This window comes from Rhipicephalus microplus, chromosome X (genome assembly GCF_043290135.1).
Source record: "Rhipicephalus microplus isolate Deutch F79 chromosome X, USDA_Rmic, whole genome shotgun sequence".
Classification (NCBI taxonomy): domain Eukaryota; kingdom Metazoa; phylum Arthropoda; class Arachnida; order Ixodida; family Ixodidae; genus Rhipicephalus; species Rhipicephalus microplus.
In genome coordinates this window covers 290,141,751-290,164,732 of record NC_134710.1, presented here as the reverse complement: position 1 = coordinate 290,164,732, position 22,982 = coordinate 290,141,751, and the positions used below count along the sequence as shown (strand labels likewise).

The following is a 22,982-nucleotide window of genomic DNA, read 5'->3' as shown; positions in this document are numbered from 1 at the left end:
ATTACTCAACCTCCTTGGAAAGCCTTTATGCACCCTTAGAGTAAAATAAATAATTAAATAAATAAATAAATAAATAATTAAGTGGATCAACAGTACGAAAAGGTGAAATTCATCCCTCAGCGCGCGCGGCGTTTCATTGGTTACGACGGAATGTGGTGTGATATCAGAGGTGGTCAAAAGAGTAGGGTGTAGTCTTCAAACTAAAGATATCTGCCTACGTTTGTTTATTTCCGAAGAGTTCAGAAGCGCACACATGCAGTATTAGCGTCAGAAACGTTTACTACTGATATTTTGTTAGTGGCATTGTGCAGTTTATATTCATTTTCAAGTGTTTAAGGCCTCCACTAAGCATCTTTTAGAAAGGGGGTTCTCAGACGTGTGATCTTGGGGAACACTTTTAATTTTGTGCATGAAGTCAATCAAAAGGGGGGGGGGGAGGCATGATAGGAGGGGAGTTATAACGCCTCTCGACGAGTGCAACCACAGTATTAGCACTACTCACGATGACCCGTTCTTTTTTCTTCCCTACTGAGGGCTATCGCCATTGATGTTATAGCGAAATGACCCATTACCTAGACGTGATTGAGAGACGTCCATTTATTGCCAATTTTAGCAGCGAACTGCCCCGACCACGTGCGCGTGCCCCGATCTCTCCTCTGCTTCCTCTTCTTCCCTAGAGTGCGGCACGCTCCACGATGCTCCGTTATTATTTTGCAACATCCTCCCAGGGGGCCCATAATAAATCGCACGCGTCGAAGGTGACTTCACGGCTAGCCGCGTTAGATGTTCAGGGGTACCGGTGATGCTGGATTCCTTCGATTTTTTTCTGTACATAATGAGGAGATCCTCTGGCAGACATCGCATCAGGACAAGGTTTAAGGCCATGACATATAGGTCGGTCACAACTCCGAGGCCTTCCAAGGCACCAACGTGGAAGACTAAGCTTTGAGACCTCTGACGAGCTTTTCACGGAGCTTAGCGCAAGGAGGTGTTCAACATGCTCGTTTACAAGCAGATCCTGGCGTTCAAAGCGATCCTTGAGGGTCTTGATTGCAAGGTCGTATTTTGCTCCGCTAGACCGATGCCTTCGACAGCTCGCTTCGCACTCGCGGTTAAGTTGGTGAGGAGGTACTTAAATTTTTTGGTGCGCGGCTGCTCGATATTCTCGTGGATGGTCGCGTCATAATGGTCCCCGAAACACCGCCATTAATGCATGGAACTACCATCGAAAGTCGGTATCTGTAGCTTCGGTAGTTTCACTGAACGCTGATGCTACTCTCTCACCTGGCCTGCTGAGTCGGTGGAGTTCAGAGATCTGAGGCAGCTGGGCCCGCGCTCAGTTGCTTGAGCCTGCGTTCTGGCCATCCTCTCACGTTCTTGAAGCCAGAACGTGGCGCGCGATATCACGTAGAAAACTTTCTTGCTGTATTCTTGCGCCGTTCCTACTTCGTGGTCGAGAATTTCTTCATCTATCTTCACAAGGATGATGTCATCAAGCTTCGACAGAACCGCCTCCTTGTCCTTTAGGTAATCTATGTGGCTGTTAATCTGAGAGGCGTCAGAATCTTGTTGCTGCAGGAGGTTCGTTAGAAGTGCCAAGGCTCGGGGAACACCAGATCTGATAAAGCCGCGCTTCTTTCGAAGGTGGTCAGAGTTCGCCTTGGCTGTACGTGACAGGAAGTCTTTCGAGGGACAGTCCCGGGTTTCATGGCACCAACAATGTAGCGAATCAACTCGTCACCCTACGTGAAAAAGAGACGTCTGTTTATTGCCAATTCTAGCGGTGAACTGCCCCAACCACATGCGCATGCCCTTATCTCTCTTCTGCTTCCTCCTCTTCTATAGAGTGCGGCACACTCCACGTTGCTCCGTTATTATTTTACAACAGATGTATACAGAGCTCCCTACAACACATACACTTGCGCCCCCCCCCCCCGCGCCGCACACGTATACAGCATCCGCAGACCATGCACTGCAGGCTTCAGGTACCACACACTGTAATAATACGTGTTCACGCAGACGATGCACCTCACGTAAATAGGCTTGCTTTACATTTCGCAAAACAAAAAACGGGGCATGCCACTCGCACAGCGCAACAGCCGTCGACCGCGACACTGGTCGTAAAGCTAAGCCTAATGGGTCGATCACACCACAGCCTGCACAAAGCAACGCCTGTTGCACGCATCAGAGCACTCGTTGAGAGTTTTGATGACAAAACCGGCATAGAGCAATGGCAAATCACCATGTATTTATACTGCACCACGTGAAAGCTGACGTGCCATGAGCCACGCATAAAGCGTAGAGATGCTTGCTAACGTCGTTTGAACTTGTTTCAACGCTCACGAGCGTGAATTATCAGTTATCTGCGCGTTTTGGCTACACGGATCGTCAATTCATGCAATCGTCATGGCATGCGCTCGACGACCAGTCTTTAGTGCTACTACCACGTGAGTTTCTCGCTAGACAAAGACACCATGCATGCAGATGTGGTGTTTGATAACTTCGTGAAATGCGAAATTGAATGCAAATTTACTGATGAGTAAATCAAGTAGTTGCTAATGGAGGTAAAGCGAAAGCAGCTTGCATTCTTCCTAGCGACTAACGGAATCCTCAAATGTCTTTAACGGAACTTTTGAGCTCCGTGGAACCCAGCGTTAGAACGCATGATTTTTTATAATAATCAGCAAGCACTGTGGCCTCTGAGATTAGATATTACCGACCGCCTTAAACAGGATGTCCGGAGCTAATCACCAAGGAAACGCATAATTATAATGCTCGGCTGTTTATCATGGTGCTATCATTCAATACTTGTGAAGTGTGGTGTCATAAACCTCTGCTTGCGATGTTTTCGAAAAATCCTCTCCGTATCGTATAGCAGAGAAATTCGGCAAGCAGATTGTAGTGCCATCATCACCATCGTCATTTTTTCCATCACCGCGCCGCGTCTCTCGCGCAGCTGGCGCGAGCTCGAGCTGCGCGAGAATTAGACAACGAGCTGACACGCCTGGCGTGGCGGACGCTGGTAGCCGACGTGGTTCCGCTTCAGGCCTGGAATAAAGTGGCGAGATCGGCACGGCCCCATCGGCCGCCTTCGACGTCATCTCACGTCTCTCTTCTCTCGTCGCTACATCACGTCCGGGTCACCAATGTAGCGGCGAGAGAGACGTGAGATGACGTCGAAGGCGGCCGATGGGGCTGTGCCTATCTCGCCACTTTATTGCAGGCCTGAAGCGGAGCCACGTCGGCTACCAGCGTCCGCCACGCCAGGCGTGTCAGCTCGTTCTCATTCTCGCGCAGCTCGAGCTCGCGCCAGCTGCGCGAGAGACGCGGCACGGTGATGGAAAAAATGACGATGGTGATGATGGCACTACAAGATAAACTACCGGAAAAGGAGGCTTTTTGCTAATTGTACTGTTTTTTAACAAATTCGAACCAATTGCGAACCCGCGGAGTGGACCAAGAGCAACGTCATATGTATTAGAAACTGCAGTTATGATACCGTATAATAAAATTGGCCCCGTATCTGCATGTTACTCTGCAAATATCGTCGAAAGATGATAGCCTTGCGTCTGAAGAGAGTGAAAGAAACGTTTATTTGATGTTCTTTCTGCGCAAGAAAAATGGTGAGTGGTATTCTGGAGGTGCTGCGTTAGAGTGGCTCGAGCGTGAAGCGAAGGCGAATGAGCGCATCAAGTCATCACACGTGAGACATGAGCGCTATCTGGCAGTTATCCTGGAAAACAAAGCACGCGGCATACACGCCCGTCTCAGAGGTGATAAGGTGTAGAACGCAAGGTGACGGGTAGGTGCCACCACCGTGTCGTCTTAGCAAAGCGTTGGAAACACTTGCCTTTTCGTGCAAGCCTTGCATGGTCAGCGCAGCGTGATAAACGCTAAAGTCCTTGAAGTACTTATGTATGCTTTTTCTAGTAAAAGACACACATACAGAATATTGATGTGTTGTTATGGTGCCTCAGATATGCGCAATATTTGCTTTTTAATTCACTATCGTATACTAGTGTGAGCGCTGAATCTTGGGCAATATTGGTGGGCGCTGTGGATGGGGTCGGCCGTTTGTGGTATCGTTTGGTGCCGTTCAGAGTACCATTAAGGGCGGACAAACAGACAAATGTGCAGACAGACAGACCAAACTTTTCTCGTCGAAGGTCCCCAAAGAAGACTATCCTCTTTAATGTTATCTGGGTATTTACGTACATAATCGACTATGTGATTATGAGAGACGGTGCATGGGGTGGAGGGCTTCAAAAATTTTGTACGATCTGGTGCTCTCTAACTTGCACTTACATCGCACAGAACGCTGGCCTTTACCATTTCACGTTTTTTTCACTGATATGTTATATGAGTACATTTTAGCGCACAAGTACGGCGCCGGCTACTCCTTAGTCTGAGTGAACGTTTAGCACTTATCTTAAAGGAAAACAAAATTAAGTGCATGAAAAATAGAACGCCCGAGCACACACATGCAAATATACACTCATATGCAAATAGCAAAGAACACCAACTGAATGATAAGGCAATGTTTGAAAGTTAACAAATAAAGTGTCTGATGATGTCCCGCGTTAACATTCGATCCGATCGGCACAAAATAGCCGAGAACACGTCACATTCTTATGGAAATGTGTTCGTTCGTATGTACTACCGTGAGCAATATGAGTTCAAACGCGCGAGTGCGTGGCCAAGAGCCTCAAAATACAGATAACGTGATACGAGGATGGCGCTGCCAAAACTGGAGGAGAAATTTAGGCTCTCTTTCGCTGACTGTTGGCACTCCCGCATCACCATATCCGCGTGATCGTTGCTGTTAAACAGAAGTTTATCGCATGCCTTTGGCCGCTAGCAATAATAACACAAAATGAAAATTTCATCGAAAACAAGGATGCGTATAAAAATGCTCAGCGAACACCATCTAGATGTAATTAAAGCACGGCCTGTGCATCACGGCCGCTACGTCACAGTCGATGTTTTTGTAGCTTCATAGCTAGGTCAACTGCGGTTGTGAATGTGCGCGGTGAAGTGAGTTCATATCACCGACGGCAGCCACTAGCAGCTGACACGCTATAACCTGCGTTTTGCAGCAACGATATCGAGGAGGGAGTGTCAACAGTAAGTGTAAGCGCGCGGTCCTTTCCACTGTGCTTCCGACAGCGGCCGCTGCAAATCAGCCGATGTAGGGTTTGAGGCTATTCGACACGTGTTCGCGTGTTCGAGCTCATATTGCTCACGATAGTCAATAACAGCAGACACGTCATGTGTCAGCGTAATCACTGGCAAGTGATAAAAAAATAAACTTTCCTTTGCGTAACACGTCGTACTTATTACCAGCAGTATTATATGACATATACCATTTCGCCTTCATCGAAATTCAACCACCGCCGCAATAGAATCAAACCCGCGATCTTCGGGTCAGCTGCCTAACACCATAATCACTGTTCCACTGCAGTGGAAGGGTATCGTGTGTTTATCGCATGTCCCCTAACTTGAGAAAGAATGCTAAGGTGGAATATGTGAAGGTGATTTGCACTTTTGAAAACGTATGCATTGTGAAGAATGACAAATCCTGGCCTCCAGACAGCCAGTACCGTAAACCACGAAAGTATATATGTCGTGTGCCAGGTTGATGCACGTGGTCTACGCCATTCCCCTGCTATGTGGCAAAAAGTGCGTGTGCCAGACTGAGCAGTCCTTGAATGACAGGCCCATAAAGCGTTTCAACACTGTTAGCGATGGCAGAGAGAGTGATGTGGCAACACATTACAAAGATTGCAAGTGTGTACCTAATTTTCGTGCATGTTTTGTGACGGCCAAAAGTCAAGATTTGTGGGACACATATACCAATGAGGCAAAAAAGAATATTAAATCAGGTGATCATTGCGTTAGTGTGGCCTCCATATATTTATCGCAGGAAGATTTGGGATAGCTCAAAAATAATGCGCGGTGATGAAACTTGACAATGCTTCTGCATAAAATCACACCCGATTTTTTGTTTTTAAATGCGAAGCATTTCTTAGCGAACTTCGGCGACTTACAGCGTATCTATCTATCTATCTATCTATCTATCTATCTATCTATCTATCTATCTATCTATCTATCTATCTATCTATCTATCTATCTATCTATCTATCTATCTATCTATCTATCTATCTATCTGTATTTATCTAGCCGCCTACGGCTTTTAGCTCTCCTCGCCGTTTCGATGATGGTATCGATACCAAACTTGGCATGGCATAACATGACAGTAGAAGAACATATCTGAGTAATCATAACATGAAAATCATGACATGTATGTCATTAATGTCATGATTTACATTTCATAGTCAAGAAGCTCTTGCAGTGGTTTCGTTAACATTTCACGATGCAAAACTGGTATGGTATGACATGATTGCATTGCGGACACAATTGAGACCCTAACGCGAAAATCATGACATGCGTGTCATCGAACAACATGACTACATGCCACGCTCATGATGTGCTCGCAGCTGTTTTGCTAGCGTCACATATGCCAAGTTTGGTATTACGGGGCGTGAATGGATGACGAAGGTACGATATAGGTGCAAACATGATGAACATGATATGCGTGTCATGTAACACCATGACTACATGCTACGCTCATGATGCGCTCACGGCCGTTTCGCTAGCTCAACATCTATAGCAAACTCGGTATTACGCGACACGGACAACATAGGTAAATGACACATCCAAACATGATAATCATGACATGTGTGTCATGTAACAACATGACTACATAACACACATGATGCGCTCGCGGCTGTTTCGCTAGCTTCACATATGCCGAATTAGGTATTACGTGACGCCAATGGATAACGAAGGTATGTGACTGGTGCATACATAATAATCATGAGATGCGTGTCATGTGAGAACAACAACACTACATGCCACAGTCAAGGCGCCAATACATGTAAACATGACGCGGTGCGCATGCTTACCGGCGTTCATTTTGTCGCGTCACGCCGGCGTTGCCACGCGAGGCGCCGGCCCTGCCATATACTCGCAGGCGCGCGCCACTCTGCGTTGCTTTGACTTATGCGCGTTTCACCACGTTCGGCGTCCCTCCCTCACGAAAAGAGGGAGACGCAGCGTTGTATGGGTAACACATCGACATAGAGTAATGATACTCTATTGCATCGGCGCGAAATGCAGCGTGTCGCATTTCGCGCTGGTTGGCGTCGGGCCACGCCAGCAGACGGTGGTCGTGCCTGGTGTCAGACTATAGATGGTTTCGCCAGAGCCTGTCGGTCTCTGGAAACATTGTGTGTTGTTTGAAAAATCACCCCTGAAGACTTCCGCTTTAACTTGTTTTTGCGTTTGTTGCCGGCCGCGGCTGCTTGTGTTCCGATGTTTCATGCGCATAAAATTATTCCGATGAAGCGCTGGCAACTCGAGCACAGCTGTGTCAAGCCAGGATGCAGTCTACATGCTTGAATTATTTTATATGCTACTCAAAACTTTCGGTTTTCTGACCGATGACAATAAAATCAGCGCCTGCGCTGCAGCGATCATTCGAGAAAACTGGATTCCCACTAAGATCGCGTAGGTTTGTTCCGCCTACTTCCTCAACGGGGCAGAGAGGCGATCCTTCTGACGTTAGACTAGTCGTAGGTCCCCAGTTACCGGGACCACATCAGTCACTGTCTTCTTCTATCCGCAGAAGATAGGTGTACTAACGCCTGAAATGAGTAGCAAAACGTGAAAGCTAACACTGAAAATCCATCCTAATGGTGTTTTTTTTATAGTTCGGGCGATATCAATGATGTGTACTGTTCTAAAAACACAGGAGGCAATGTAGCCGCACTTAACATGAATCGCCGCACAGTGTACATCGTGGTGTCCCTATTTCGTTGTCGTCATTTGATTTTTTTGAAAACAACGCCAGCGAGTGGGCTCTCGTCTGTGCGAGCAAATGACTCAACGCTAGTCTTTCTACCTTTAATGAACATTGCCGCTTTCTAGCTAACTTATCTTTTGGGTGTGAACATGGCATGTATGTTTGAGTAGCTTCAATTTGAAAGTTTGATTCATGAATATCTTACTCGAGAGTAAACAAAATAGTTCGCGTGAGCTTGAAGCCACAGTTGACGTCATCACATCAGTAAGTTTTATAATTTCTCAGTCTACCACTTCGGATCACGAGTAAATCCAATTACCACTGATCTTTAAAAAAGTGCCTCTTGAAAGGTTGTGTACTTCGACAAAAACACAAATATGTTCGCGGTTTCACAGAAGGAAGGTTTTCAGTTCCAGTCGAAAAGCTGAATATAGCAACTTCACGATGAATCGAGCAACTTTTCTCCGGCATGTCGACGGTGTGGGTGTACTTAAAAGACGCGGACAGGAAAAAAGACAGGTGTGCGCGGTCAATTTTAGGTTCGCATCTTGAAAGCGCATCAACATTGTCGAAATGGCCCCACCGCGGTGGTCTAGTGGCTAAGGTACTCGGCTGCTGACCCGCAGGGCGCGGGTTCGAATCCCGCCTGCGGCGGCTGCATTTCCAATGGAGGCGGAAATGTTGTAGGCCCGTGTGCTCAGATTTGGGTGCACGTTAAAGAACCCCAGGTGGTCTAAATTTCCGGAGCCCTCCACTACGGCGTCTCTCATAATCATATAGTGGTTTTGGGGCGTTAAACCCCACATATCAATCAACATTGTCGAAAGGCAGAACCAACTGGCCCAATTAAGTTAACTCACAAACTTCTCGTGCAATTTATCCATTTTCTAGTTGTATAGACTCGACCAATATCAGAAGTAACACAGAGAAGAGAACCGCACTCATGAGAACGCCACGACGAATATTTTGCTCTGCCCCCATCGGCCACGCGAGCCGTGTTACCTGCAGCTGGCCATGCCTGCACCTGCCGTGCGCTACTTTTAGCCCCTTCATGTAGCCGCTAGACCTTAAGGAATGCGCCAGAAATGATGCAGTAGCAAACTCAAACACACCACGAAAACACCGCTGGAATTTTTGAAAAAGCATTGCCGGAAGTGCCGCACCGGAAGTCTGCTGGGGTAGGCCGTTTGGCATGAGCCAGTTTGTTTACAAACACCGAAACGGTCTATCTAGCGCTCGCGTTTCGCTAACGTAGCGTCGCTGTGCCCAGCGTGCGTGCGCGTCAACGCTACATTGGAGTATATTGGGCCCGTCATGATGCGCACGCGGTCGTTTTGCTAGCTCCACATGTACCAAATTTGGTGTTACGTGACGTCAATGGATGACGAAATATATGACTAGTGCACACATAATAATCCTGATGCACATGTAATGTAAGAACATGACAACATGCCACGCTTATAGCATGCTTACGGCCGTTTCGCTAGTTCCACATATACGGAGTTTGGTATCACGTGACGTGAATAGATGACGAAGGTAAACGACATATCCAAACATGATAATCATGACACGGAAATCATGCACGGCATCGTTTACCTCCGCCTCGTAACATTGTGCTGATTTTAAAGTGACATATCAAAATTTCTCATTCATGCTTCGCATATCACCGATTTCCACTGTACGTGAGATCTGCCTATTTTTTCTGTAATAAACCTTTTTGGAAGTGGCGTCCGGTCTGTCCTACGTGTTGCAAGTGGCTTCCTATATACCCACGCCCCACCGTGGTGGTCTAGTGGCTAAGGTACGCGGCTGCTGACCCGCAGGTGGCGGGATCGAATCACGGCTGTGAGCAGCTGCATTTCCGATGAAGGCGGAAATGTTGTAGGCTCATGTGCTCAGATTTGGGTGCACGTTAAAGAACCCCAGGTGATCGAAATTTCTGGAGCTCTCCACTGCGGCGTCTCTCATAATATTATGCTGGTTTCGGGATGTTAAACCCCACACATCAATCAAATAAATCCTTTATACCCGTCGTCTTTTCGGCTTTACCTCAGATCGGCCTAAAGTCCCCAGACTTTTTTCCTCTCCTAAATAACCACAACTGCCTCCTCTCACCTGCCCTCTCTTACGTGAAGCTAGTGTCTGCCGCCATTGTCTTTTAAAGTTCGAAGTATTAGAAAGCCATGTAGGTCTAAGCACATTATCCACGCATCTTTCAGCGCGAAAATGTCCGAACATGGCGTGTCATTTCTCCTCTCGGTGATCCTCCGTCATTAGTAAGCCGGTTGCGCGTTTCACAAGGCACTAGAATAGCGTTAGGAAAAACATGACTACCGAAAACTAGCGTTATCTAGTGAGATTCATTGGTGGTGCTTCACCAATTATCGGTACTTAGCAAGAAACAAAAAACTAGGGGATTAAGGATGGCCTGTATAATCGAGCACATTAGTTGGCCGGCACGCCCACTCTTCGTGCTCGTTCCCATTCTTCATGTGAAGACTAAGCATGTGAAGAGGGCACTCTTCGTGCCCTTTTCACATGCTCGTTCCCCACGCACGTGCGCTGAACTGATTAGCAATTCGCTGCTGAGTATACCTCACTAACTAAGTCAGGACGTGCGCCAAGTAGCGGTGGTCAAGTGGCTAAGGTACTTGACTACTGACCTGCAGGTTGCGGGGTCTAATCCCGGCTTCGGCGGCTGCATTTTCGACGAAGGCGAAAATTCTATAGGGCCGTGTGCTAAGATTTGGGTGTACGTAAAAGAAGCCCAGGTGATCGAAATTTCCTGAGCCCTCCACTACGGCATCTCTCATATACATTTGGTGGTTTTGGGACGCTAAACACCACATATCAATCAATCAACCCAGGGTGTGCTATGATAAAGATAATTAGAAAAAGTCAGGTTAGGACCGAGCCAATTAAGCCACTTCTTACAAATACCATGCTAAAAACTCATTGTCAAGGTAAGGCCGACCTAACAACATACTAATCAGCACAAGGCTCATGATAGACGCGCTAATTAAGCCAAGCTGATTCTATATTACTAAGATCATCTTGATTAAGACCATGCCAGCAAAAATTATGCTAATCAGTGTTGTACAAATTTGGATCTGTCTTAATTAAGGAATAAATAAAAGCCATGGTAGTTAGAAGAATGATACTTAGGACATAACTTGAATTTGGCGTTAATGACACCTAGATAATTGGTATAAAATCGATATTGAAACAAGCTGAAATCACTTTCTCTTCAAAGCTGACCGGGCAAGCTGAGTGGTCTTTGAGCCACGTAAATAGCTGGAAGAAGCAAGGTGATCACGAAATTCACTGATGACTCGAGCCTTGCAGAACTAGTGAGGGTTTACGAAATAATTTCATGTGCAAGAAAGCTGCTGCTGAGACTTCAACATATAAATCGCTCGGCCGTCACACTGCCTTTATAACAGTAACGAGTTGCACTTTAAGCTTTTCTCAATGAAGAAGTTTGTACCCGAGTTCACGCGTCAACCAGTGTGATTGACAGACGCCCGTGGCGAACATCGGGTCCACCTACCGCGTTTGCTCTTGCCGAGGTACAGTACCCACACCAGAAAATTGGTGAGACAGAGAGACAGAGATGGAGAGGAAAGCCGAGAGGTTCACCAAATATTAGCATCAGGTTCGCTACCCTGTACCGGGGAGGGGGAAAATGGGGAAAGCCGGTAGGTTAACCAGATATTAGCACCGGGTTTGCTACCCAGTACTTGGGTGGGGAAATGGGGGGAAAGCCGGGAGGTTAACCAGATATTAGCATCGGGTTTGCTACCGAGTACTGGGATGGGGAAATAAGGGCAAGAAAGAGGGTGTAGAGGGGAATAATAAAAGGAGAGAAAAAAAGCGGCACAATTCATTCATGTGCTACCTTAATTACATACTATGCACAAACGAGCATAGGCGTGCCTGGCGTTCCCCTTCAGAGGGTGTGAAGGCTCATCGCAGCGGCCCCCTCCCCTATGAAGTCAATCTATGAGGCAGACTTTGCCCACCCCCCTCCTCTTAGGTGACCATAGGGGTTTCCCGCCCTTCTCTCACTCGTCTATGTGGAAGAACCAGAGCTTATATCATCACATGGCCACGATCTCGCACATTGAATTTTTCCACTTCTTCCTTGCTGCTTTTCCTAATCATGCGTAATTCCTAATGTCGACCTCACGCGTTGTCCAGCGGATGTTTAGTCTTCTAACAAGGAATATTTTAGAGAAGCACCGTTAGCAAATGTACTGCTTTCGAACAGTTATTTGCGTCAGCGGTATAGATCGGACTTGCGCGCTTCAGTTCACATTGGACAAGTTTAGTCAGTGTTGAACGTACTCACGTTCATACCTGAGGAATCTGGTTCAAAGTTCAGGTTGGAAAAGGAACTTTATTTTCTTTTATTCATTATTTTTTATGTGCGCCAGCTGTGGGTAAGGACGGTTTTTCGAAACACCACCAACACTAGCAACACAACGTCGGTTGTTTCAAGCTGCGTTTCAATAGGAAGCAAAAGCAGCTTGACGCATTGCTTTGCAGATATTTTCGCGAGTGAGTGATTAGGGGTAAGCGCATAGGGGCAAGCGATTAGGGGCGTACAGTCTCAGTCACACTTGTCTAAAGCGGTCAAGCTTAAGGCTTTTGGTGCTGGCACCGTCTGCAGTAGTTAGCAAAGAGCTCCCTCTCATTGTTTATTTGTAGTATAACGGCGAAAACGTGGTACGAGGTTGGTTGGAATCAACGCGGCTCTGGTTTCTGCACTTTTTCGAAGAAACGGTGGGTGAAACAGTCCATAGACTACTTCTAGACACGTTGAATCCTGATACCAGCGTAACACTTCAGTGCATTCAGCGGTGACACGCTTATCGTTTGCATGCAGTTCTCTTATAGACGCCCATCGGCCTGGCCACTGCTTATGTTGTTCGTATTTTAAAGCGGACCATAGAGGCACGGCACCACTTCGTAAACTGCCTACGTTTCTAAGGAATTTGCCGCTGATTTTGACGTATACCATTCCAGAACTCTCAACCAAAACTACATTGGGCACTTATTGCTTGTCCCGCTGTAGAGCAACCAGAACTTATTGTGTATCTTATTCACTTCACTGTGATTGCTCTGCCCAGTTGGGTTTACAGAATATTGTTACGGGAGAATAACTTTACTTTATAAAACGAGGAATAAACTCGGTGGTGGACAAGATGGCGCCCAGTTGGCTCACAGATCTGACAACATCGTCCTCCTCTTTGTCTTCTTCGTCGTTCTCATCCTACCGTTACATGATTTCCCCGGCGGCTGGAGCACCGACCCGGTGCTAATCAGGAGGCACTGGAGTAATACGGTTTGAGTCGCGTAACATGCACTACGTCAGTGTGAGGGTGACGGATGGCGGGGTCCGTAGGGGTGATTTCGTATGTGACGTCAGTTACTTGGCGTAAGATACGGTAGGGACCTGAATAGCGTGGGAGTAACTTCTCCGAAAGTCCAACGCGGCGCGAGGGGAACCATAACAGAACGAGATCTCCGGGTGTGAAGTGGACGTCACGATGGCGGGCGTCGTATACGCTCTTCTGATTGTCCTGGGAGTCCAGTAAGCGTCGTCGAGCAACTTGGCGTGCCGCTTGGGCCTTCATTATTGCATCACGAGCGTACTGAGACTTGTCATTTAGTCCGGCCGGCAGGAGGGTGTCGAAAGGTAGCGCAGGGTCACGGCCGAACAACAGAAAAAAAGGAGAGAACCCAGCGGTGTCGTGTCTGGAAGAATTGTACGCGAATGTTACAAACGGTAACGTAGTGTCCCAGTCGCGGTGATCGGCGGAGACATACATGGAGAGCATGTCGGTGAGAGTGCGATTGAGGCGCTCCGTTAGACCATTTGTTTGTGGATGGTAAGCAGTCGAGAGCTTGTGTTTAGTGGCGCAGGAGCGGAGGAGGTCATCAACCACTTTGGAAAGGAAGTAGCTGCCTCGGTCGGTAAGGAGTTGTCGAGGGGCGCCATGATGTAAGATGACGTCCTCCAAAAGGAAATCGGCCACGTCAGTTGCACAGCTGGTTGGAAGGGCCCGTGTGATCGCGTATCGGGTAGCATAATCGGTTGCTACTGCAATCCACCGATTACCCGCAGCTGACGTAGGAAAAGGGCCAAGCAGGTCCACGCCAACACGGTAGAATGGGTCTTGTGGGATGTGCAGTGGCTGAAGACGTCCGGCCGGAGGGGCATTTGGTTTTTTCCGTCGTTGACAAGGGTCGCAGGCTGCAATATAACGGCAGACGTCGCGGTACATGCCAGGCCAGAAGAAGCGCCGGCGAACTCTGTCGTAGGTCCGTGACACGCCGAGGTGACCCGCTGTAGGTGCATCATGAAGCTGGGCGAGAACAGTGTGACGCAATTGAATGGGAACGACGAGTAGTCTTTCGGGGCCGTCAGGACGCATATTGCAACGGTACAATACACCATCACGTATTTCAAACATTCGAAGGGAAGGGTCGGGCCTCTCCGATGTGAGCCTTCGGATAATACCGTCCAAGAAAGTATCTCGTCGCTGCTCGATTCCAATGTCATGAAACGCGGATAGAGAGAAAACGTCGATAGGAAGGGTGGTTTTAGAGGAGTCGCCGTCTGGAGGGTCGACAGGATACCGGGACAAGCAGTCCGCATCTTGATGCAGGCGGCCGGTTTTATACAGGACTGAGTAATCAAATTCTTGAAGGCGCAGCGCCCAACGGCCAAGACGGCCTGAAGGGTCTTTAAGGGACGAAAGCCAGCACAAGGCGTGGTGATCTGTGATTACTGTGAATGGCCGGCCGTACAAATAGGGACGAAATTTACCGACTGCCCAAACAAGTGCCAAACATTCCCGTTCGGTTATTGAATATTTTCTTTCAGCAGGCGAAAGAAGGCGGCTGGCATAAGCAACAACACGGTCTCGTCCTTGTTGTTTCTGGGCGAGGACTGCACCGATGCCATAGCCACTTGCGTCTGTACGAACTTCTGTTGGAGATGAAATATCAAAGTGGGCGAGGATAGGCGGAGACGTAAGCAGACACACTAGATTTTGAAACGCATCTGCTTGCTCAGGGCCCCAAATGAAGCCAGCGTCTTTTTTGAGAAGTTGAGTGAGAGGGCGTGCTACGTCGGCGAAGTTTTTAACAAAGCGGCGGAAGTAAGAACAGAGGCCAACGAAACTGCGAACGTCTTTGGTACAGGTTGGTACAGGGAAATCTCTTACTGCGCGTATTTTATCTTGATCAGGGCGAACCCCCACGGAATCAACGAGGTGTCCGAGGACAGAAATTTCACGACGGCCGAAGTGGCACTTTGCCGAATTGAGTTGCAGGCCCGCCTTACGAAAGACAGATAAGATTTTCGATAGCCTTTCAAGGTGCGTCGCAAAAGAAGGCGAAAAAACGATAACGTCGTCCAGGTAGCACAGGCAGATGGACCACTTGAAGCCGTGCAACAGAGCGTCCATCATACGTTCGAATGTGGCGGGCGCATTACATAAACCGAATGGCATCACTTTAAACTCGTAAAGGCCGTCGGGAGTGATAAACGCCGTTTTCTCACGGTCCATGTCATCAACGGCAATCTGCCAGTACCCAGAGCGGAGGTCAATGGAGGAAAAATATTTTGCGCCGTGAAGGCAATCCAGGGCATCGTCTATGCGTGGTAAAGGGTAGACGTCCTTCTTCGTTATTTTGTTTAAATGGCGATAATCGACGCAAAATCTCCAGCTGTTGTCCTTCTTCTTTACAAGTACAACAGGGGACGCCCAGGGACTGCATGAAGGCTCGATGATATTCCGAGAAAGCATTTTGTCGACCTCCTGTTGGATGATGCGCCGCTCTGCATGGGAAACACGGTAGGGTCTCCGATGGATTGGACTCGTATCGCCTGTATCAATCCGGTGCTTAACAACGGACGTCTGGCCGAGTGTGCGGTCGCCAAGGTCGAAGATGTCCCAAAAAGATGCAAGCAGGGAACGCAGGTCGGTAGCTTGTTCTTTCGGCAAGTCGGGGGCAATCATCTTGGTTAACACACTTTGGTCTGATGGAGGAGTAGACGAAGTTTTTTCGGCACTCGGGATGCTGTCATAACTTAGAGTGCAAATATGGCACTCTGCCGCCGGCACGATCTCGGCTAGAGATATACCACGAGGGAGGACTTGTGTACATAGTGAAAAATTCACTAAGGGTAGGCAGGATGCATTGGCCGTAATAGTGATGACGGTGTGAGGAAACGCAACGTTGTGCGAAAGCAGGACGTCAACATTGGGGGACACAATATAAACACCGTCTGGGACAGGTGGAACAGGGGAGACGCCTATGTAAGCTACTGTTCGTTGAGGGAGACGCAGGTGTTCTGTAGAACAAAGCCGACTTGGAGGGCAACTTGGAGGATCAACAACATTAGGTAGAGCGAGTTGCACTATACCGGCAGAGCAGTCTATCAAGGCCGAATGTTCAGACAAAAAGTCTTGGCCCAAAATTATGTCATTAGGGCAGTGTTCTAAAACATAAAACAGAACTGATGTGTGGTGTCCGGCGACGCTGACGCGAGCTGAGCACACACCAATTACGGCGACTTTTCCACCATCGGCCGTTCGGACCACAGGAGTTGGGCCAGGAGTAAGGACTTTCTTCAGCCGTGCTCTAAGGTCAGCGTTCATGATAGACACGTGTGCGCCAGTGTCAATGAGGGCTGTAGTAGGTACACCGTCGACGTCAACATTGATAAGGTTCTGATGTGCGGGCAAGGTCAGTAGAGGATTTTGGGATCTGGTCGGTATTGCAGCATCACCTCCAAGAGCTGCTCCCGTCAGTTTTCCGGAGGTGAACGCCGGAACGAGCTTGGGGACGGCGATCGGCGAGATGGGGGCGAGCGGGAGAAACGGCGTTGTGGCGAAGGGGAGCGGCTGGATCGGGGGCGCGAGGAATTCTCAGGCGTTAGCGGCTCTGTTTTCGGTGATGAGCGTGAATTCCAGACAGGTGGGCAATGGGGCGGAGGGTGAGGCCACGGAGCAGAGCTGGACCAAGCACGGCAGTGACGCGAAATGTGGCCTATACGACCGCAATTGAAGCATATCGGCCGGTCGTCTGGGGTGCGCCATACCGCCGGGTCGCGATAATGTGGGCTGGCAGAAAAACGTCGGTTGGGCGGGACAGTCACGGGTGGATTTGGTGTGGCGTAGTCTGGACGATGAATGGAGCAGACGTTTAAGCCGGCGTTGGCCAGTTCTTGCCTCACGACGGTCTGTATGAGAGAGACGGTGGCGTGATAGCTTTCGGAGTTGGGGGAAGCTGACACGAGTGGAGCTGCGGCTTCTATTTCCCGACGGACAATACGGACAACGTCACCGGGACTTTCCGTAGAAGGCAGGCGAGGGTCTTCGCATGTGGACGTTGCAGCCGTGTTTGGAAGCCGGGCAAACTGGTGGAGAACACGGCGGCTCTTCGCTTCTTCAAAGCGCCGGCATTCAGAAATAATGTCGTGGACCGTAGATGAATTCTTGAACACAAGAAGGTGAAAGGCGTCATCTGCTATGCCCTTAATAATATGGCCAACCTTATCGGCTTCGGACATCTGCGAGTCTACCTTGCGGCACAAAGCGAGCACGTCCTGAATGTACGTGAGGTATGATTCGGTGCACGTCTGAACTCGACGTGCGAGCTCGTTTTGGGCGGCGCGTTGACTTCCCACAGGCCTGCCAAATAGCTCCCGGAGCTTTTGCTTGCATAACTCCCAGCTAGTCAGTTCTTCCTCGTGCGTCTCGTACCAGACCTTTGCGGTACCTCTGAGATAAAAAATCACGTTGGCCAGCATGAGCGTTGGATCCCATCGCATACGTACACCCACTCGTTCGTATGACTTCAGCCAGGCTTCTACGTCAATGCCATCAGTGCCAGAAAAGGTACCTGGATCTCTCGGGGGCTCCAAGATGAGGGTTGACGGTCCAGTTGGAGAAAGCACGGACGTAGTTGGAGAAGGCACGGTAGACGGGGAAGGGTCGGCATTGTTGACTGCAGTCGCCATGGGGGAGACCACTAGGCGCCCGCTACGAAGCTCCGTTTTGCGTGAAGTGAGTACCCCGCACCTCCCACCAATGATGTTACGGGAGAATAACTTTACTTTATAAAACGAGGAATAAACTCGGTGGTGGACAAGATGGCGCCCAGTTGGCTCACAGATCTGACAACATCGTCCTCCTCTTTGTCTTCTTCGTCGTTCTCATCCTACCGTTACAATATTAAGAAAAGGGGCTTCAAACCACAGTGGCACCATCGAGTAGAACTTGAGGGAACCCTGACTAGGCGGGTGTGTCAGTGTGAGTGTGGGCGGGAGTGGGGGTGAGGGTATAGGGTTTGCTTCAATAATTATAAGTCAATCTGTAGCGCTGGTATGCACGGGCGCTGCTTCCACGGTAGTTCATCCTGTAAAAAAAGAATGAACGGAAATTTACCCTTCCTGTTTCATGTGGCGTTGCGACTCTCAAAACTTTTTTTACGAGGAAATTCTTGCGCATGTGCGCAGGTTCACAAAAGATGCACTTGCACAAAATTCATACGCACATGCACAAATCACTCTGAATTCACGTATTTACAAAAATACAACCCGTCAGAAATGACGTCGAAGAATGTCCTCCCATCTACTGGCACATATATTTAGCATCATTTGTAAAGAAAGTGTCATGTATCATTTTTTCTAATATGAAATTCCTGCGTTTGTGCATCTTTCGTGAATCTGCGTGGGTGCGCAAGAATTTTGTCGTAAAAAACCGTTTTGAGAGTCGCAACGCCGCATGAAACCGGAAGGGTAAATTTCCGTTCATTTGGCATGGGAGTACTGCTACGATGACCTGCTCTAGACGACCTCGACGGCTTTTTGTGCAGATCTATCTGCTGGCTGTTCTCCAGACATCTTACCATGAAGTGCCCTGCACTGCCTCCGGAACCTTGGTGTCATCGGCTTGGGTCTTCCACGTATTAACGCGTCACACTTCACTGGACCAGCGCACTGCCTTGGTGGTGGGCGTTCTGACGCCTTCTGCCCGGTGCTCATGCACTCCGAAACAACCACAACCGTTTGATCTGCCACGCCCACCACCGATTTCGTTCAAAGAATCACGTGAAACCGGGTCTGCGGTGACATCACACCGCGAGGTTATAAAGCTCGGCCATCCCGCTACTATCTTGATTGGGCATGGCAATACTGTTACGATGACATGCGCTAAACGACTTCGATTGCGTTTTGTGTAGGTAAACAACGTTTTATCACCGTTCGCACGGCGCACTCGTTATTTGGGGTTAGTAGTACTGCCATGCCCTGGCCAGTGTCTTTTGACTGCGCATGATTGTGTTCGCGTTATTCCACAGTTGTTACTTCTTGCTAGATGTGTCGAAGAAAATCCAGGTCCTGCGACGCGATCTGGCGATACACAACATAATGGTGACATTATGTCAGATTTACAAGATATACAATCAATTGATTGATTTGTAGGGTGTAACGTCCCAAAACCACCATATGATTATGAGAGACGCCGTAGTGGAGGGCTCCGGAAATTTTGACCACCTGGGATCTTTAACGTGCACCCAAATCTGAGCACACGGGCCTACAACATTTCCGCCTCCATCGGAAATGCAGCCGCAGCCAGGATTCGAACCCGCGACCTGCGGGCCAGCAGCCGAGTACCTTAGTCACTAGACCACCGCGGTGGGGCAAGATATACAATCAAGTCAGGCACTTTTGCTTGATGAAATCAAGTCAATTATTGCCACGCTGGCCCAAAATGAACAAGCATTCTCCGAAATAAAAGGGTGATTATCGAAGATTGAAAGCGACTGTTCTTCGATAAACAGCTTACTACGGATATTGGCAGCCTTTGCACAACGACTAATCTCATCACAAATCATGTCGCAAATCTTGAAGCTAGAATAGATGATTCTGAAGACAGATCTCGCCGAAATAATGTTGTATTCTTTGGCATCGTTGACGCTGAACGTCAGATGTGGGCACACTTGGAGAAGCTAGGTTTAGCTGTCTGCGAAACTAACCTTGGGGTCGCCATATTACCCCGAGACATTGAGAGAGCACATAGGTTAGGGCGGTTTCGGCAAAATAAAAATCGGCTCATCATAGTACGTCTTGGTAACTACAGGGATAAAGAACAGATCCTCTCATGCGCAAGGAAGTTGAAGGATTCAGAAATCGGCATTTCTGAAGACTACTCGCACAACACCAGAATAGCACGTACAAATCTGGCAGCATTTGCAAAAGATAAGTCTGCTTCATACCAGCTGCGTCACAACAAACTTATTATTGATAATTGTGTTTATGCTTCTCAAAAGGTTATACCACAAACATCAAAGCTAGAAGGCAGCAACCTCAAGCGGTGGCGTAATTATATAGAGTACTTGCGCGTTATCTATACTAACATAAGAAGCCTCACTCTGAAACGAGACACATTGCGAAACGTGATCGATACCACCAGCTGTGACGTTATAGCCTTGACAGAAACATGGCTACATTCATCTATCCAATATAGTGAGTTGGAATTGTTCTTCCTCTCTATTAACGTTTTTCGCCGGGATCGTGATATCAAGCGAGGTGGTGGTGTTATGATTGCCACCCACCGTCGTCTTCAGTGCTACGTGGTTGAAATTCCTTCTCGCCTAAAGCTGTTATTCGTTTGTTCTAGTTTATCTTACACACCCGTTATCATAGGAACTTGCTACCATCCTCCCGACGCTGACGTATCTTTTACGGCTGACTTCCACGAAGCGCTTCGCTTACTTACTGGAAGATACATTGATTGATTTGTGGGGTTTAACGCCCCAAAACCACCATTTGATTATGAGAGACGCCGTAGTGGAGGGCTCCGGAAATTTCGACCACCTCGGGTTCTTTAACGTGCACCCAAATCTGAGTACACGGGCCTACAACATTTCCGCCTCCATCGGAAATGCAGCCGCCGCAGCCGGGAATCGAACCCGCGACCTGCGGGGCAGCAGCCGAGTACCTTAGCCACTAGACCTCCGCGGCGGGGCTACTGGAAGATACAGCAATGCACGATTATCACAATCATTCTTGCTAGGTGCTTTTAATTTCCCTGGTATCAGTGATCTCTCATCAACAACAGCTGAACAAAGCATTAAAAGAGACTTGTAAATTTTTGTCTGACTTTTGGCTTATTGCTAGTTATCACTACAGCAACATGCCTGACAAATAATACATCAAGTCTTCTTGATTTATTCCTAACGAATTACCCTAACAAAGTTACTTCTATATCGTATCGAACTCCCTTGAGTGATCACGTAGTCGTTCATGTAACTTACAAGTATCAGCTGCCACCATCACCGAAGAATAAAACGTAATTAAACTTTACGACCAAGGTAACTACGACGCAATTAATGACAAATTTGGGTAATTTTTGGGGAGAATTCTTCAGTGACTTTTCCGAACGAAATGTTGAGGAAAAATGGTGCCTTTTAAAAAAAGGTTGAGAAACTAACATAAACCTATATTTCTACTATAACGGTTACTGAGAGATCCAGTTCACCGTGGTTACCCCGCCGCGGTGGTCTAGTGGCTAAGGTACTCGGCTGCTGACCCGCAGGTCGCGGGTTCGAATCCCGGCTGCGGCGGCTGCATTTCCGATGGAGGCGGAAATGTTGTAGGCCCGTGTGCTCAGATTTGGGTGCACGTTAAAGAACCCCAGGTGATCGAAATTTCCGGAGCCCTCCACTACGGCGTCTCTCATACTCATATGGTGGTTTTGGGACATTAAACCCCACACATCAATCAATCAATCACCGTGGTTCAATTCATCACTCAAACGTATGAAAAAAAAAATCCTTCAGGCAAGATCACTGAATACGCCTTTCCTGGCAGAAGTGCCACGGCATTGAAAAAGAGTTTCAGTGTTTTGCTGTTAAACCAAAGCATATTTTTAAAGACGATAGTCTTTCTTGGGGACCGTCGACGTAAAAACTTTGGTCTGTCTGTCTGTACATTTGTCTTTTTGTCCACCGTTACCGTGAACTGGGACTGGGTACTCCAAACAGCTTCAGCCGATACCCCGAACGGCCGACCCCATCCGCAGCGCTCACCAATGTTGCTCAAGAATCAGCATTCATATGTGTGCGATTGTCAATTAAAAAGCAAATATTGCGCATATCTGAGGCACCATAACAACACGTATATATTCTGCATGTCCATCTTTTATTAGAAAAGCCATACATAAGTAATTCTAAGGACCATAGCGCTTATTACGCTGCGCTGACCATGCAACGCTTGCACGAAGAAGCGAGTGTTTCCAACGCTTTGCTAAGACGACACGGTGGTGGCACCTATTCGTCGCCTTGCGTTCTACACCTGATCACCACTGAGACTGGCACGCACGCCCATCTCAGGGCCACACGCTTTGTTTTCGAAATAAAACTGCCAGATGGCGCTCATGTCTCACGTGTGACGTGACTTGATGCGCTCATTCGCCTCCGCTGCACGCTAGAGGCAATCTAACGAGCGCCTCCGGAATACCATTCACCGATTTTCTTGCGCAGAACATCAAATAAACGTTTTGTTCACTCTCTCCACACGCAAGACTATCGTCTTTCGACGACATTTGAAGATTACATGCAGATATGGGGCCAATTTTTTTTTCTTCTACCCTTCCAAACATACTGAAAAATATACCTAAACGTTTCTGGAAAATAGTAAACCCGACACCCGCCAAATCGGTATCACTACGTGATAAGTACAATTCCGTGATACCTGATTTTAGTGTACAAGATGTTCGGAACCCAGCATTTTGTTTTGTTTTCACTGAACAGCCTGACTGCATCCTGCCTCATATTCCATTTCTTGATCATCCGCCCATATCATAACTCATTATTTGTGCTGCAGGAATTGAAAAGGCTATTGAGTCTCTTAAATTATCTTCATCTGCAGGAGTTTATAACATAAGCTCAAAAATACCAAAAAGTACGAAACATGTATGTAGTGTCATTCTTCAGAGCATTTTTCAGTAGTCATTGTCAGCTGGCGTGGCGTCACAGGAGTAGAAAGCAGGAAAGATTTTTTTCCTGTCCTCAAAAAAGGTATTTCTTCCTCCCT

At 47.9% G+C, this 22,982-nt stretch overlaps 1 long non-coding RNA gene across 1 annotated transcript; it reads right to left on the bottom strand.

Moving 5' to 3' along the window:
• Positions 1–582: 582 nt before the first annotated feature.
• On the bottom strand, positions 583–18,910 carry LOC142777177 (uncharacterized). Its single transcript, XR_012887962.1, has 2 exons — positions 18,794–18,910; positions 583–1,742 (listed from the first exon to the last, which is right to left on the bottom strand). It is a non-coding gene; the product is annotated as an uncharacterized LOC142777177 (long non-coding RNA).
• Between the last annotated feature and the right edge of the window lie 4,072 nt (positions 18,911–22,982).